At 35.5% G+C, this 13,653-nt stretch overlaps 2 non-coding genes across 2 annotated transcripts; both read right to left on the reverse strand.

Annotated features, from left to right (window-relative positions):
• Positions 1-11,869: 11,869 nt before the first annotated feature.
• Positions 11,870-11,988, reverse strand: LOC124637234. Its single transcript, XR_006985199.1, has one exon. It is a non-coding gene; the product is annotated as a 5S ribosomal RNA (ribosomal RNA).
• Positions 11,989-12,292: 304 nt separating this feature from the next.
• LOC124637238 lies at positions 12,293-12,411 on the reverse strand. The gene has a single exon (XR_006985202.1). It is a non-coding gene; the product is annotated as a 5S ribosomal RNA (ribosomal RNA).
• Positions 12,412-13,653: the final 1,242 nt, after the last annotated feature.

A 13,653-nucleotide genomic window follows, 5' to 3' on the forward strand; every position in this document is an offset into this window, starting at 1 on the left:
TTTCAATTTTTCATATTAATAAGGTATATAAATACATTACTTAAAAAGAAACAAGAAAAAAGTAAACAGTAGCGTCATCTTGACTCAAGAGAATTCACCGAATGTAAGTAGGTATATCTACATAATATTTGCTTGGGTATTACGAGTCCTCTCAAAACTATTAATTATTTTATTCATTGATACGTCGCTGATACGTCGGAAAATAATCAAGTTCCAGCGTCAACCAACATTAAAACTTGTTGAAACCCGTTATATTTTCATAGATATTCACAAAAATATGGTGGCTTTGGCCTAACACTATTTCACAAATACGCAACCCCAAGCCATGGCTGTGACGCGAAATGAAAGGGTTAGGGTTAAAATGCAATCAATCTGCTTGTCAGACAGTCAATCTTTTTCCTACTATATGATATTAATTTCTATTGACATATGATTCTGATTTACATAATGTTCGCGTAATATCTGACGTTATGGACGTGAACGAATAAAGTAAAATGTTATTGAGTTTTCTTGGATATTTGTAGGTGGATGATATTCTGACTGGTTGACAGGAGAAGTTCCTTTTTGAGTATATTGGTTATATTTTAGAGTCTTACAGGTGAATGACGTTATGTTTATTTAATTGTACCTCGAAATTGCCTCTACATATTGAGGATATCTTTAACAGAGGAGGTCTTTAATTAGGTATAAGAAAACAAACTTCTTGCCGCACCTAGATAAAAAGATGTTCCCCAGTTGATATGTGTGTGTTATTTTGATCAGCCGTCAAAGCGAAATTGAGGAAGAAATATCCCAATATATAAAAATCCATATTAGTATTAGTATGATGCGGTCTCGTTGTTCTCGTTTTTACCGTACCTAGCTAAGTCTTTCCTGAATAACATTTTTTATTAATCTTCAATTTGAACAACAAAGTGCGAAACTCCATAAAGCGCCGGCAACAGTTGCCAATATAAAATAAACGTTCTAAAACGCTCGGTGCGTACAATTGCAACAAAAACGCTGTTCGTTCGTCCAGAAAGTGCCTTCACATTTTTTAGTTTTAAAGCCGCGGGCTATGAGGAAAGCGATTTAGGGAAAAAAGTTTTTATGTAACTGCATTTTTGTAACATTTACTGCTGCAAAAATATTAATATAGATTTTTCTCGTTTATTGATACGAAGTCTTATGCCATAAAATGAGACTGTATTCATGGTATCAGACTTTGAGAATATCACATAATTAGAAATTATAATATACTTACGGACGATTGGAAATGTTGACCAATATGGCTGATAAAATAAATATTTGTATGTTAGGGCTTCTCTGGAATCGAAATTCAACCAAGAACCCTTTTGCTAAAACAAATAATATCTCATTACGAATACAAGGAAAATATTGCTATTGGCCTAGGCCACATATTTCGTGGCCTTTCGCGATAAAAACTGAAATGAACAGCATAAACAACAATGTCCTGTGTGGACCGCGAGAATGCAAGCGATTTATGAAAACTGGATATGAAATAGCATTGAATGAGTTAAAAGTAAAAATAGTATATTTAACTTCGATTACTACTGCTACTGCAAACTATATTCAATACCTTAAGCCTAAGAAAATATACATTATCATCCTCCAAGCCTTTTTCCCCACTATGTTGGGGTCGGCCTCCAGTCTAACCGGATGCAGCTGAGTTCTAATGTTTTACAAGGAGCAACTGCCTATCTGAGCTCCTCAACCCAGTTACCCGGGCAACCCAATATCCCTTGATCAGACTGGTTGCCAGAATTACTGGCTTTTGACTAACCGTAACGACCGTCAAAGATGTTCAAGTAAGTTGTTTGATATTTTTCAAATATTCAATCTTTTCTTTTTATTTCTTTTTAATTTCGAATTTGTGAGGCATTTGAAATTAAAAAAAAATAATAATAATAAGCATGCTTCATGCTAAATTGGAAACGTTCGCGAATTTATAGAATAACTTCAAAACTAATGGCTGACATCAATAAATTGAGTCTTCAAATGTTTTTGATGTGTTTTATTTTGCATAATATTTTTCTGAATAATTTAAATGATATATGATTTAATAGGAATAACATTTCTTATTTTCGTTTTTGACCGGCTTCCCAAAAACAAGGAGGTTCTCAATTCGGCCGATATGTTTTTTTTTTTAATACCTACATTCTTTCACATCGACACTTTCTCATTTTAGTATTTAGCTAACTTTTCTATGTGTTTTTTTTTTATTTATTTAATTACTTTTGATTTGCACACCATAATGTTATAATGATGTTACAAGGGGCTTAAAGCTAGGTACATATAATGGACCCTGTTAGTGCACAGCAAAAGCAATTTTCGTAGTCACATCTATTTTTATTCTATATCCTTGTCCGTCGTAAACTTGTCAACAGTGTAACCGCACTATTTTTCTTACGCTTTCAGGATTATTGTTGTCATACCTTATTTATCCTTTGTTAGCTAATAAAATATGGTAATGACAGCTTTTCTTTACTTTCCTTTACAATGTAAGCACATTTATTTCTCTCTGTTAACGGCTTTTTAACGTTAATTTGTTTAACAGGCTACTGGAAAATGTTAAAAGAGGATAAACCTTTTTTTCCTTATTTAATAAATATTATTAATGTATTTTAGACTTCAGAGAAAAAACGCTTAAAGCTTATTTATTGAGGAAGCTTTTCTATTAAAACATGAGACAAGTTACTTAAAAATATGTTTAGACAAGTTAATATTTTTTTACAATTTCTACAGAATTGTTGTACATTAAAAAAAAACAGTTACATGTTACATGCGCATACAAAATCTTGAGAAATAAGTTTCGCTTACAAACGCCTTTTGGTGCAAATAAATACCAATCTAAGAAGTAACATTATATGTAACATGTATAGATTTTCCATAAAAAGACGAAGAAAATTACTACCTAAAATAATTACTTTTCCTAGATTTCTAAACCTAATTATCACACCCTTTAATCGTCTCCAACAGACTCAAATAGAACAATAACCCTAATTTGATAATCGGCACAGCTATCGAGTAATTTTCCGAATCGATTACAATCGTTTACATAACGATTTCCCAGCGCAGTACACAAATCTGGTGGTATCTAAACGTAACCAAACGCGAGTGGGAAATAAGCTCACATGTAGTGTTGCTGCCAGTCCCCTCGAGGGTAAACGAACTGCATAGTGAGTGGTCTAATTATGTGAAACTAGTATCGAATAAAATTTTATTCGAGTTAGATTATTCGATTATTCAATTCTGAACTGTCGTGTCAAGTGTGAACTACTTAAGTAGCATTCAGCATATACTTATTTGTAATTTGAAATCGATGTTAGATGTACGATGAATTATTTATAAAAAATCCGTGGAGGTAAACACTCATGCGTTTTGCGGGAAATGTGCAATATCGCTGTCTTACGATTAATTGCCAATTGCTCAGAAGTTATCCTATTAAGATATAAATTGACAAAATAATGTGAGAGAACCCTGTGGTCCAGCGTCGTCGAATGGTGGATTTAGTGACCAAAATTATTCGATTCCGCAAATAGACTCGATTATAACAGTCGACTATTATCCCCGCTCTACCTAATGTAAGTAGGTACGGGTATGTACGAGTACAGAGCTCCTAAGGGAATACCTTTGGCTCGGTTTAAATATCCATATATTTAACTCTAATAAGATCTAGAATATCTGTAATGACCTAGTTTCCACTGCAATGCTGAAACTGGCATAGAACTTAGGAAAACAAAACTTTATTCCATAGAAGTGTTAAATAGAAAAGCGTCATTATAGGTACTTTAAAAATATAAGCTTCTATTTACTCTTAAAGAGTTCTCTTTAGATGCCGATAGTAACTACCTAAGTCTCTTTGCACGCAAGTGAAAGTATATTATGTAATTTCGTTACTAGCCATTATTTTAGTTTTTGAATAAAAGAATCATTGTAAAGTATGAAATCATTTCAATTCTAAACTAACTCCTCAACAGCGTCTGTCTGTCTTTACACGAAAACCTCGATAAATGTTAATCAACTTTTTTTAACAAAGACACTAGCAACTTTTTTAAAACACGACCTATAGAAACGACAAGCAATTTTTTCCAAAATCCGATTCCGAAAAAAGTCCACAATGCATCCCACAAGTTGATGTCAATGATTGATATACAACCTATGCTGGAAGCGGCAAACTTGTGGACGGACCAATGGTGGACCAATGTCATTCATTGTAATCGGAACAAATGCGTTTGGGATTTTATTCCTGTGCACTAAAGGAGTTGGTCATCAGACAATGGGTACCTACAGTTTTTTTGTAAATGCGCTGTAGGGGTTTTCAACTTATAACCCACGTACTCATTCGGTATAATAGTCTTATTTGTGCCCGAATGTTTTACCGTCGTAAAACCTTTGATTATATATATGTCTAGATGTAGCGTCGAGTGCGCGCAAGCGTGGAAAAAAATGTCGATGAACTGCTCATCGACAGGAGCTTTCCTGTCAATCAGAACAGATCGTGCCGCTTAACTGTCAAAACGTATTACGCGCGCTAACTAAAATACAAATAACAGAGATAAAATGACGATATGTGCAATTAAAGTCTGCCGGAATTATAAAGGAAGGCTAAAAAGTGCCAATAACATCACCTATCATCGGTAACTGACCCAGAAAATAAATAGTTGTTTTTTGTAATTATGTTTACTAAATCACGCCATATTGTATCAGTGTTGCCAGTTTCTGTTTTTCATTTTCCCAACTTCACGTGTTTATGTTATGTATAAAGGATATTTTTTAAGCATTGCGCAAAAAAATAATAGGTAGGTATAATTTCTATTTTTATTGCTCGGATAGACATTTTCTGATTCTCCAAAATATTATCTACTATTATTTGATTAGTAAATTATGGTCATCAACGTAACATCATTTTTTTTCAAGAATTCCAAGTAATCCTATTGTTAAGAGTCAGTGGATAGACCGCATTAAAAAAAGCCGCGGAGATGGGATGTGGACACCAACAAAAAATACCGTAGTGTGTTCCGATCACTTCCGCAGCAAGGACATGAGTACTGTCGACAAGATAGGGCGCCGAAGACTTACAAAAGGAGCAGTGCCAAACAAGGTTCAATTTTCTATAAAGTTATAGTTAAACCGAATAACACTATGTATACAAACTTATTTAATTAGTCTATTTTTTTTTTTCATTATTTATGGGAGAATCGTAGAAGCTGGTATCATTATTTACGTCAACGCGCAGTGTAAAATGACACCTACACGCACACATGCATAACAATTTTGTCTCTGCTTCTTTGTTGGGATTGTATGGTGACACTCCATCTAGACATATATATAATCAAAGCGTAAAACATACAAAATAATTTATTTATTTTTTCTTGTGCTTAACTTTATTACTTGTATGGCGATGGAGATACAAAATCAGATATTCCAGAATAGTTCAAATATAATTATATTACTACACAGAATTTTGGCAAGTATAATTTCAGTTGTAAATTCTGAGTAAAATCTTCAATTTGCAAATTATTCAGTTGACTCACAAAATATTTGACTACCAATTAAAGTCTTTTGACATTTTTGCTAAAGGAACCTTTCAAAGACTGGTGTGATTTTCCCCTTTATATTAATGTTGATTTATTCACCCCCTGTATATCTATGGCTTGGTCTTACCATAAAGTTTCATTCACCATTGTCACTATGTGCTATTGAGATTTGTGTATCGAATATATGGAAAAGAAAACAAAATGAATCACAGCGTGAGTGAACTTACAAATGTAAATAAAAACGCTAAAGACGTTTACCACATAAGTTTGGTTCTATAGATGAATGAGTAAGATATTTGTTTTTGGTACATCTATACATACATATAGAGCCTGAAAAAGGACATAGGCTTATATCTTTACACCAACTGATAGGCTGATAAAAAGGAGAAGTAAAACAGCTTGAGGAAACCTAGACTATAAAGTCTGAAATCACCAACCCGCATTGAGCAAGCGTGGTGATTAATGCTCAATCCTTCTCCATGTGAGAGGAGGCCTATGCCCAGCAGTGGGACAATAAAAAGGCTGTAACAGTAACAGCCTCAAAAGAACTTCAACTAACCAAAATTTAGGTACCTACATATAAACTGAAAACCAAAAACCGCAATTTAACAATGACAATAAAATCGATAGATTCTTAAATTCTTACCTAGCTGCAGTGTTGTCAACAACTCAAGAACAACAACGCGGCTTGGAACTCTTTTCCCATGCAAATACCTCATTAGGCTCCGACGATAACTTAGAGCATATAACTAATGGAACCGCCGTAACCACAACCTCTTAGAGAAAAAGTCTGCCAATTTACGCCTCGCCCCAGCGCGAAAGATGCAACAAATAGCTGTCGCTTAAATTCGCACGACTCAAGAACAACTCAAGTTAATAGATGTGGCGCTAGTCTCTATACCTTTGTCTTAGTAATTAAAAATATGCAAAAATAAATAGTTCCACAATTTTCTATTGGATTTGGATGTTGGAATGTCTATACTTACTCGTTATGTAGGTACGTAGAAGAAAAAAATGACAAACATTACCATAAGCTTGACACACACATACGATATGATCTATGATCGGAGTAGGTCTACAACTTTGGCAGATGGCACGGCAAGGGCGACTCCAGTTGGTTACAAAATCTAAGCCCGAGGCTCCACCGATAACAATTTGCTTCGATGCCGAATTTTAATGCATGATAATGCTTTCTTCGTAAACGCTCCGATCGCGTACTCTTTAAATCTTTATCGGAAATTTCGGTACATTGAAGGAGAAAATTCATTTTATTGCGATGCTAAGATTTTTTATCAGCTTTTGAAATGTGATTGTTATTTTGTTGGTATTTTTTAACAATGAATTCGAAGTTATTTATTTACGTGCTTAGTACTGATGTCTCGAATTATTTTGAGGGTTTTGATAAAGATTTTGATGTTGCTATCTTTGGGAAGATATTTTTAGGTTGCGTCGCGTGCTAGTTATCAAGTACAGTTCGATAAGTATTATTCATTGTTAGTAAGAAATCTTCAGAGATTTTGAAAAAGTCCGCGTTTGCGCAGCAGTTTGCTGAAAGATGGTAGGTACTTGTAGGTGATGAATGAACTTTGAGAAAAACCATAGTAGGTACCTATGCTTACTAAGACTTTTGATTCAGTTACAAGTAAATATTCCTTTAAAATATATCTTTAAAGACGAGATAAACTAAAGGACAACAACTGGTAATAACTAGTCATTAATATTATAATTATTTTTACCCATTTTGTAACTAATGAAAAGGGTGCTGAATAACATTTACAAATCAGGTACTTAATGACCCTTTCCGATACCGTGAACTTTACTTAATTAATTAGTTAAAATAAGCACGTTGTTTTTTAAACAAATACCTATCTACAATGAGCACTTTTTTAATCCTTACAAAAAGGTTCAATTTTAACTTTGTCTAAAGTACTTTGACATTCAGGGATTTTCAGCGTTTTTGTAGGCATCTAATTTTCGAATGAAAAGTTTCCTAATTAGCGAAAAGTGTTAGATTATTTTTTCACGAAGCGTAGGACAATGAACCTTTCTAGAGATCTTAATTAGAGTATTTTTTGAGACAGAACTAAATAATTAGGATGTGATTTATTACAGTTGAAAATAGAATGCGATGACGCAGTAGATTTTGACGTAGTGATTAGCAGAGTTTATGAAAAACAAATGAAAATGTTTAAACGAACGTTGATCAGCATTTACCTATTGTAATAGGCGTATTATTACAATTTAACTGAATTCATAATAAGAATAATGAAATTCCAATATAAGAATTTTAACTAGAATAGTAAGTATAAGACTTAATTTGGTAAAAAATAAACGCAGTTTTAACAACTTGCATGACCATCTCTTATATCCATGATTTTGGTTTATTGCATGACAATTTGACGTCATTTTGACACTCACATATTTGGCATGGAATGAACCAAATCTGCGCGAAAGTCTTCCCGAGTGTTGCCAAGGAATATTTATCTATTTAGTCGATTTTAGTCTGTATTTATTTTTTCTATTATGATATCTGTTTAGTTTATTTTTACACCTTATTTAATTCTTGCCCCAGCAGACGTCATCGCGGTAGCTTCGGCTCTCGCTGAAAATCAGCGCTGAGGCTTTTGTCCTGTACAGGGTCTCAGCATTATGCTGAGCAAGGGCCGTTTCACGTGGGGTGTGACACATATTTCCCATTACTGTTTTTTAATTGTAATTCGACTTTTCTTTTCTTATTTCTAACGACTGCTATTTTTTTAATTATTTTTGTTTATTGTTTGTAAGGCTGTGTCACACGCGTGCGTGAATAAACGTATTTTCTTTCTTTCTTTCTATATCCAAAATACTCAATCTCGCAGTACTTACGCAACAAAACAAAACCATTATTTCGCCGCCATGCTTGAATAAGACAACTCAAGTGCGACTAAACTGCAACTCCTAACTTAAAGGGCTGACGATTCGTCGCGAAATTTGACGACTTATAACGAGAACATCCGAACGAAACTTTGCACAATTAGTGGCTTGGAACAGACATGTGGTGAACTAGCTTTATCCTGCGACATCACTCGCGTCTCGAAGGTCCTGCTTCCCGTTTCTATGTAGGTATAGTTATCGGTACGAATCTTAAGCTCTGACCTTCACCTGCGCAGAAGTAATTTATTGGGTCCCTTTTGTGGTATGAAGTGAGGCGCGGGGGCGAGGTAAAGCGGTGATTGGCCCGCAGTGAATGAAAAGTAAAAAGTGTAAGATATACTCTATTTAAATATCTTAAAATTAACTGATATTATCCGTTTCAGTTCAAAGACATTTGACAAACACACTCACAAGCTTAATCCTTTATAATATTAGTAAGTAAGGATGATGGTGCCGTAATTAAAGCATATGCGATAGTTTTATGAAAGGAACGCCTTTCATATAATAATGAGGGTTGGGTTGCGAACATTTTAATGGCCACAACTTTTGTTTTAGAACGAAAAGTTTTTAGTTCCGTGTCTTAATTTGGATTTTGCTTGGAGAGGTTTGTTTTTGCTGTTAAAACGTTTGTTTTGGTATAATTCGATGTAGGTGTTCTATGTTAGTTTTTCTAACGATATGACAAAGGTTGCGTAGGCGCTGGACACAGGCCGCTTATAGGTCTCAGCACACATATGGGATCGGAAAGGGATCGTAACCGTAACGCCTTTCGCCTCGCTGTCAACCAGGCGTCAACCTACCGTATGCACGTAACGAAAGCGTATCAGCAGCGCCTGTACGTCAACTCGGCTACGGCTAGGCGCTTACGCCTCGCCGCACGAGGCACTTCTTCAATAAGTTTCTTCCTTTGCATCGTTATTTTGTGTTTGAATCGAACTTAAAATTTTAAATAAAACATACGCGCAACACGAATGAAATACTCCTTGCGAATGGCAGCGTCTTTAGCAGGCAAGTCGCGGGAGGGGAAAGGGGAAAGAGTGGACGAAGAGATGTGAGCTCGGGTACGGAGAGACGTAAGCGCGGGGACGGAGAAACGTAAGCGCGGGGACGATGAGCCGTAAGCGCGGGAATTCAAGTTCGGAGCCCGTTCCGAGGCGAGGCGATTACGTTATTATTCCGATTAGTGTGCGTTGTAGTAGGGAGTTTAATACAAACCATTCTGAACGGCTCGAGGCGATACGGTGACGATCCCTTTCCGATCCCATATGTGTGCTGAGACCCTATAAATGAAGTCTTTTGGAAATCGTTTGTTTAGCAGTGGGCGTCTTATGTTAAGGAGTTGATTAAGATTATTGTTATTTTTAGAACGTCCGGAAAAATAAAAAACAAATGTTTTTTTTTTTTTCAAATATGCTTGCAGTACATGAAGAGATGTGATCAAGTTTTGGCTGCCTTTACTCTTTACATTTAAAACTTCAAAGTTGTTTTCGGATCTCACTGTACCTACTTTCTGTAATTCATGTTGGGGTCGGCTTCCAGTCTAACCGGATTCAGCTGAGTACCAGTGCTTTACAAGAAGCGACTGCTTATCTGACCTCCTCAAGCCAGTTACCCGGGCAACCCGATATCCCTTGGTTGGATTGGTGTCAGACTTACTGGCTTCTGACTACCCGTAACGACTGCCAAGGATGTGTTCAATGACAACCGGGACCTACAGTATAACGTGCCATCCGAAACACAGTCAATGGTGTCTAAGATATACTTAGAAAGTACATACAAACTTAGAAAAGTTGCATTGGTACTTGCCTGACCTGGGATTGAACCCCCGCCCTCATACTTGAGAGGTTGGTCCTATACCCACTAGACCACCACGAACTCCTACTACACACGTACCTACCTTCTGTAATTGTCCTTTGTTATTTGATGGGAAATGACTAGTATGCAGACTATTATAACTTTTTGCGATTTGACCACGATGGACAATCAATGCGAAAATAGGTGTATGGTGTTTGTAGGCCTATTTTACCTATACAAAAATCAAAATTCAATGAAATCCTCGTTTTTCAATGACGTAATAAGTAATGGGTTTTTTAATTACGCTAGAACAAAATAACAGTAACTGTAGAAGTTAGTTCGTTTTGTCGTTTCCTTTGTTAACATTCGGAAAGTCGCGGTTCGCAGTCAGTTTTGGGCCAGGCCACAACAGTGCGTTGCGGCGTCGCATCGCAAAAACAACATTGCACAGCTATGCGATTAATATGATATGCGTCGTTGATTTTTGCGATGCGACGCCGCAACGCACTGTTGTGGCCTGGCCCTTTGTGTGTACCCATTGCTGTTTGTGAGTTAGACACTAGTTTATTTGAAACTTTGAGGTATAAAGCTAGTGTGTTTATACTGATGTTTGATGGGTACATTGTGATTTTGTACTTTGGTTATCCTGGGACTTATTTCAATTCTTAATTAAATAAAGTCCGAATATCACTCTATCCATCCGAATCTGTTTGAATTTAAGTATATCAGTACTACCAGTGTTCGAAAGAAGCATCTTTTACACTGAAATTACTGAATGCTAAAATAGAAGCTCTTTATTATCAATGGGAAACTACTTTGTTTTCCCAGGACGTGGGTTAGCTAGTGTTCTAATATTTTATTTGCAAAACTTCATCTGCCTAGCCTTTTCCCAACTATGATGGGGTCGACTTCCAGCAGCTGAGTAACAGCGTTTTACAAGGAGCGACTGCCTAACCTCTTCCCAGGCAACCCAATGTCCCTAGATAAGACTGGTTGTCAGACTTACTAGCAGCAACACATGATTTTTTATCTGCAAGGATTAAGAGTATCAAATACAAAGACAGCACCTTAAATCAAACTTTTAAGCAGACTCGCATCGGAGTTGAATTGTTTCGCGGCAAAAGTTAACGAACGAGGAATTTTGATGAACCCATACTGAAGCGGTTATTTTTGTAATTACAAGTTTAAATACGAGCACGTTAACGAGGTTATTTTGTTAATTGTGGCTAAGGTTTAACGTGTGTGGTTTAAGTTCAAGTTAATTTCATTTTACCTACGTGAATGGTAAACTTTTGAGTTGTATGCGACAGTTATTAATGGGAATAAGGATTAATTAATTGTTTTAACTAGCTGATGAATGAGAGGATTTTGATTTTAGAGGTCATAATTGCAGATTGTCTCAGGTAGGCCTACTAGTTTATCATATTATAATCATTAAAAAAAGTTAGTTAAGCTCTTAAGTAGGATACAGTAGTTAGTAAAGTAAATGAGTGATTTCCCAATTCTTTTGGAGGATTTTGGTTTTGGAAGATTTCAACCGAGGCAAAGATTTCTGCAACGTGTCAACACAGTGGGACACCGGCTTCACCGCAACTATCTGGCTTTTGTAACAAAAAGCAAAAAGCCAACGTCACGCGGTGTTCCCAGGCGGTCACCCATCCAAGTACTGACCGCGCCCGATGTTGCTTAACTTCGGTGATCGGACGAGAACCGGTGTATTCAACGTGGTATGGACGTTGGCATACGCTGGACCGGAACACTAGTTCTCTGACACTTTTATGACGTCATTCAATAGATCCATTCCCCTACTTTGTGATGCTATGCGTTGTTGACAGACATACGTAACTTCAGAGCAAGCCACTTCACACTATGCCTTGTAATAAAGTTTAATTCTTATTATCAATAACCATCATATTGTTTTTTCGCCCTTTACCCTTCGAATATTTTATATCATAAAAGTAAATCATTTAAGCGTCGCCGTCAAATTAATGTTTCAAATAAGAACTATGAAAATGAAGTTTAAATTAAAAATAACAAAAGCAAAAAGCCAACGTCACGCGGTGTTCCCAGGCGGTCACCCATCCAAGTACTGACCGCGCCCGATGTAGCTTAACTTCGGTGATCGGACGAGAACCGGTGTATTCAACGTGGTATGGATGTTGGTATATATCGTACCAAATTTTACGTGCGCTATCAACTCTGTACCTTTATGCTAAGAGATAAGATAAAACAATGAACTAATATAGTAACCTAAACAGATAAAAATTAACAGCCTTACTTATATACGTGAATTAAATAATAAGTAATACTTAAGGGCTGTTTAAGAAAATTCTTACTTATAAACGTTGCTTAAGCATGTCTTAACTAACATTTAATGAGTACTTAAAGCTTTAAGTAGTGATTAGTAAAATGTTGCTTAGAAGGTGATTAGAGATTTTTATAAGTAAGGGGGTAAGTTATTTTTCAAGCATGAAAAGATCAAGTTTAGTGGGTATTTTAAGGAATGTAACAAGAATACTTAAGTAAATAAAAAAAAAATAGTTATTAACAAATACAAAGTATACTCACAGCGTGTAAATCTTGATTTTGACATGAGGATGTAATAAACGCTACATTTTGCAGGAAAATAAAAGTCCCATGCATTTAGTAAGATTTTTTTGTACCAACACCGTTTGTGACATGACAAGCATGTCTGTTAGTAGGCTGCCATCTTCACCTATACCTTCATGAAAAGACCACCTCACTTTTTCAATGTTTTTAAATATAATTTTCCCGCTATCAAATTATTTGGAACCTCATCAACATAAAGAGATTCCTAAAGAAATCAAATAAGGAACAAAGCCATAGAAATCATCATAATTGTGCTAATAGTAGTTACAGCTGCGTAATAGCCAAGAGGGTCGATTCCAGACTATTAAACTAAGATTAAAATCAAATAGTTAACGCTAATTTGATGACTCGATAATATCTACCCTCTGTAATAATAATCTTTGACTGTATTCAGTGTCAATTAAATATAAGGGTACTATAAAGATGTTTGCACTGTGTGTTTATGTGTAGCATTATGCGTCTGAAATTACTACTATTCCTTACTTTTTTACAGTTGATACCTAAAAATGATTATAAGCTGTGATTGGTAAAAATCAGTACGGAAAATCAATTTACTCGTTTCGTTAAAAGTGCTGAATTGTTTTCATTGTATAAATTGTTTTTTTTGACACCCACCGACATCAACATAATGCCTACATAGTTCACTTTTCCTATAGGTACCTATCTGCCTAAACTGGATCATTGAATTAAGTATTATGAGTTCTTTACTTTTAACAAAAGCTTAACTAAAGCCTACTTAATATCTACTCATAGAAAAGTACCACATAATACGTAATACAATAAAAAATTGCTTTTC

Source organism: Helicoverpa zea, chromosome 15 (genome assembly GCF_022581195.2).
Source record: "Helicoverpa zea isolate HzStark_Cry1AcR chromosome 15, ilHelZeax1.1, whole genome shotgun sequence".
In the NCBI taxonomy this organism is placed as follows: domain Eukaryota; kingdom Metazoa; phylum Arthropoda; class Insecta; order Lepidoptera; family Noctuidae; genus Helicoverpa; species Helicoverpa zea.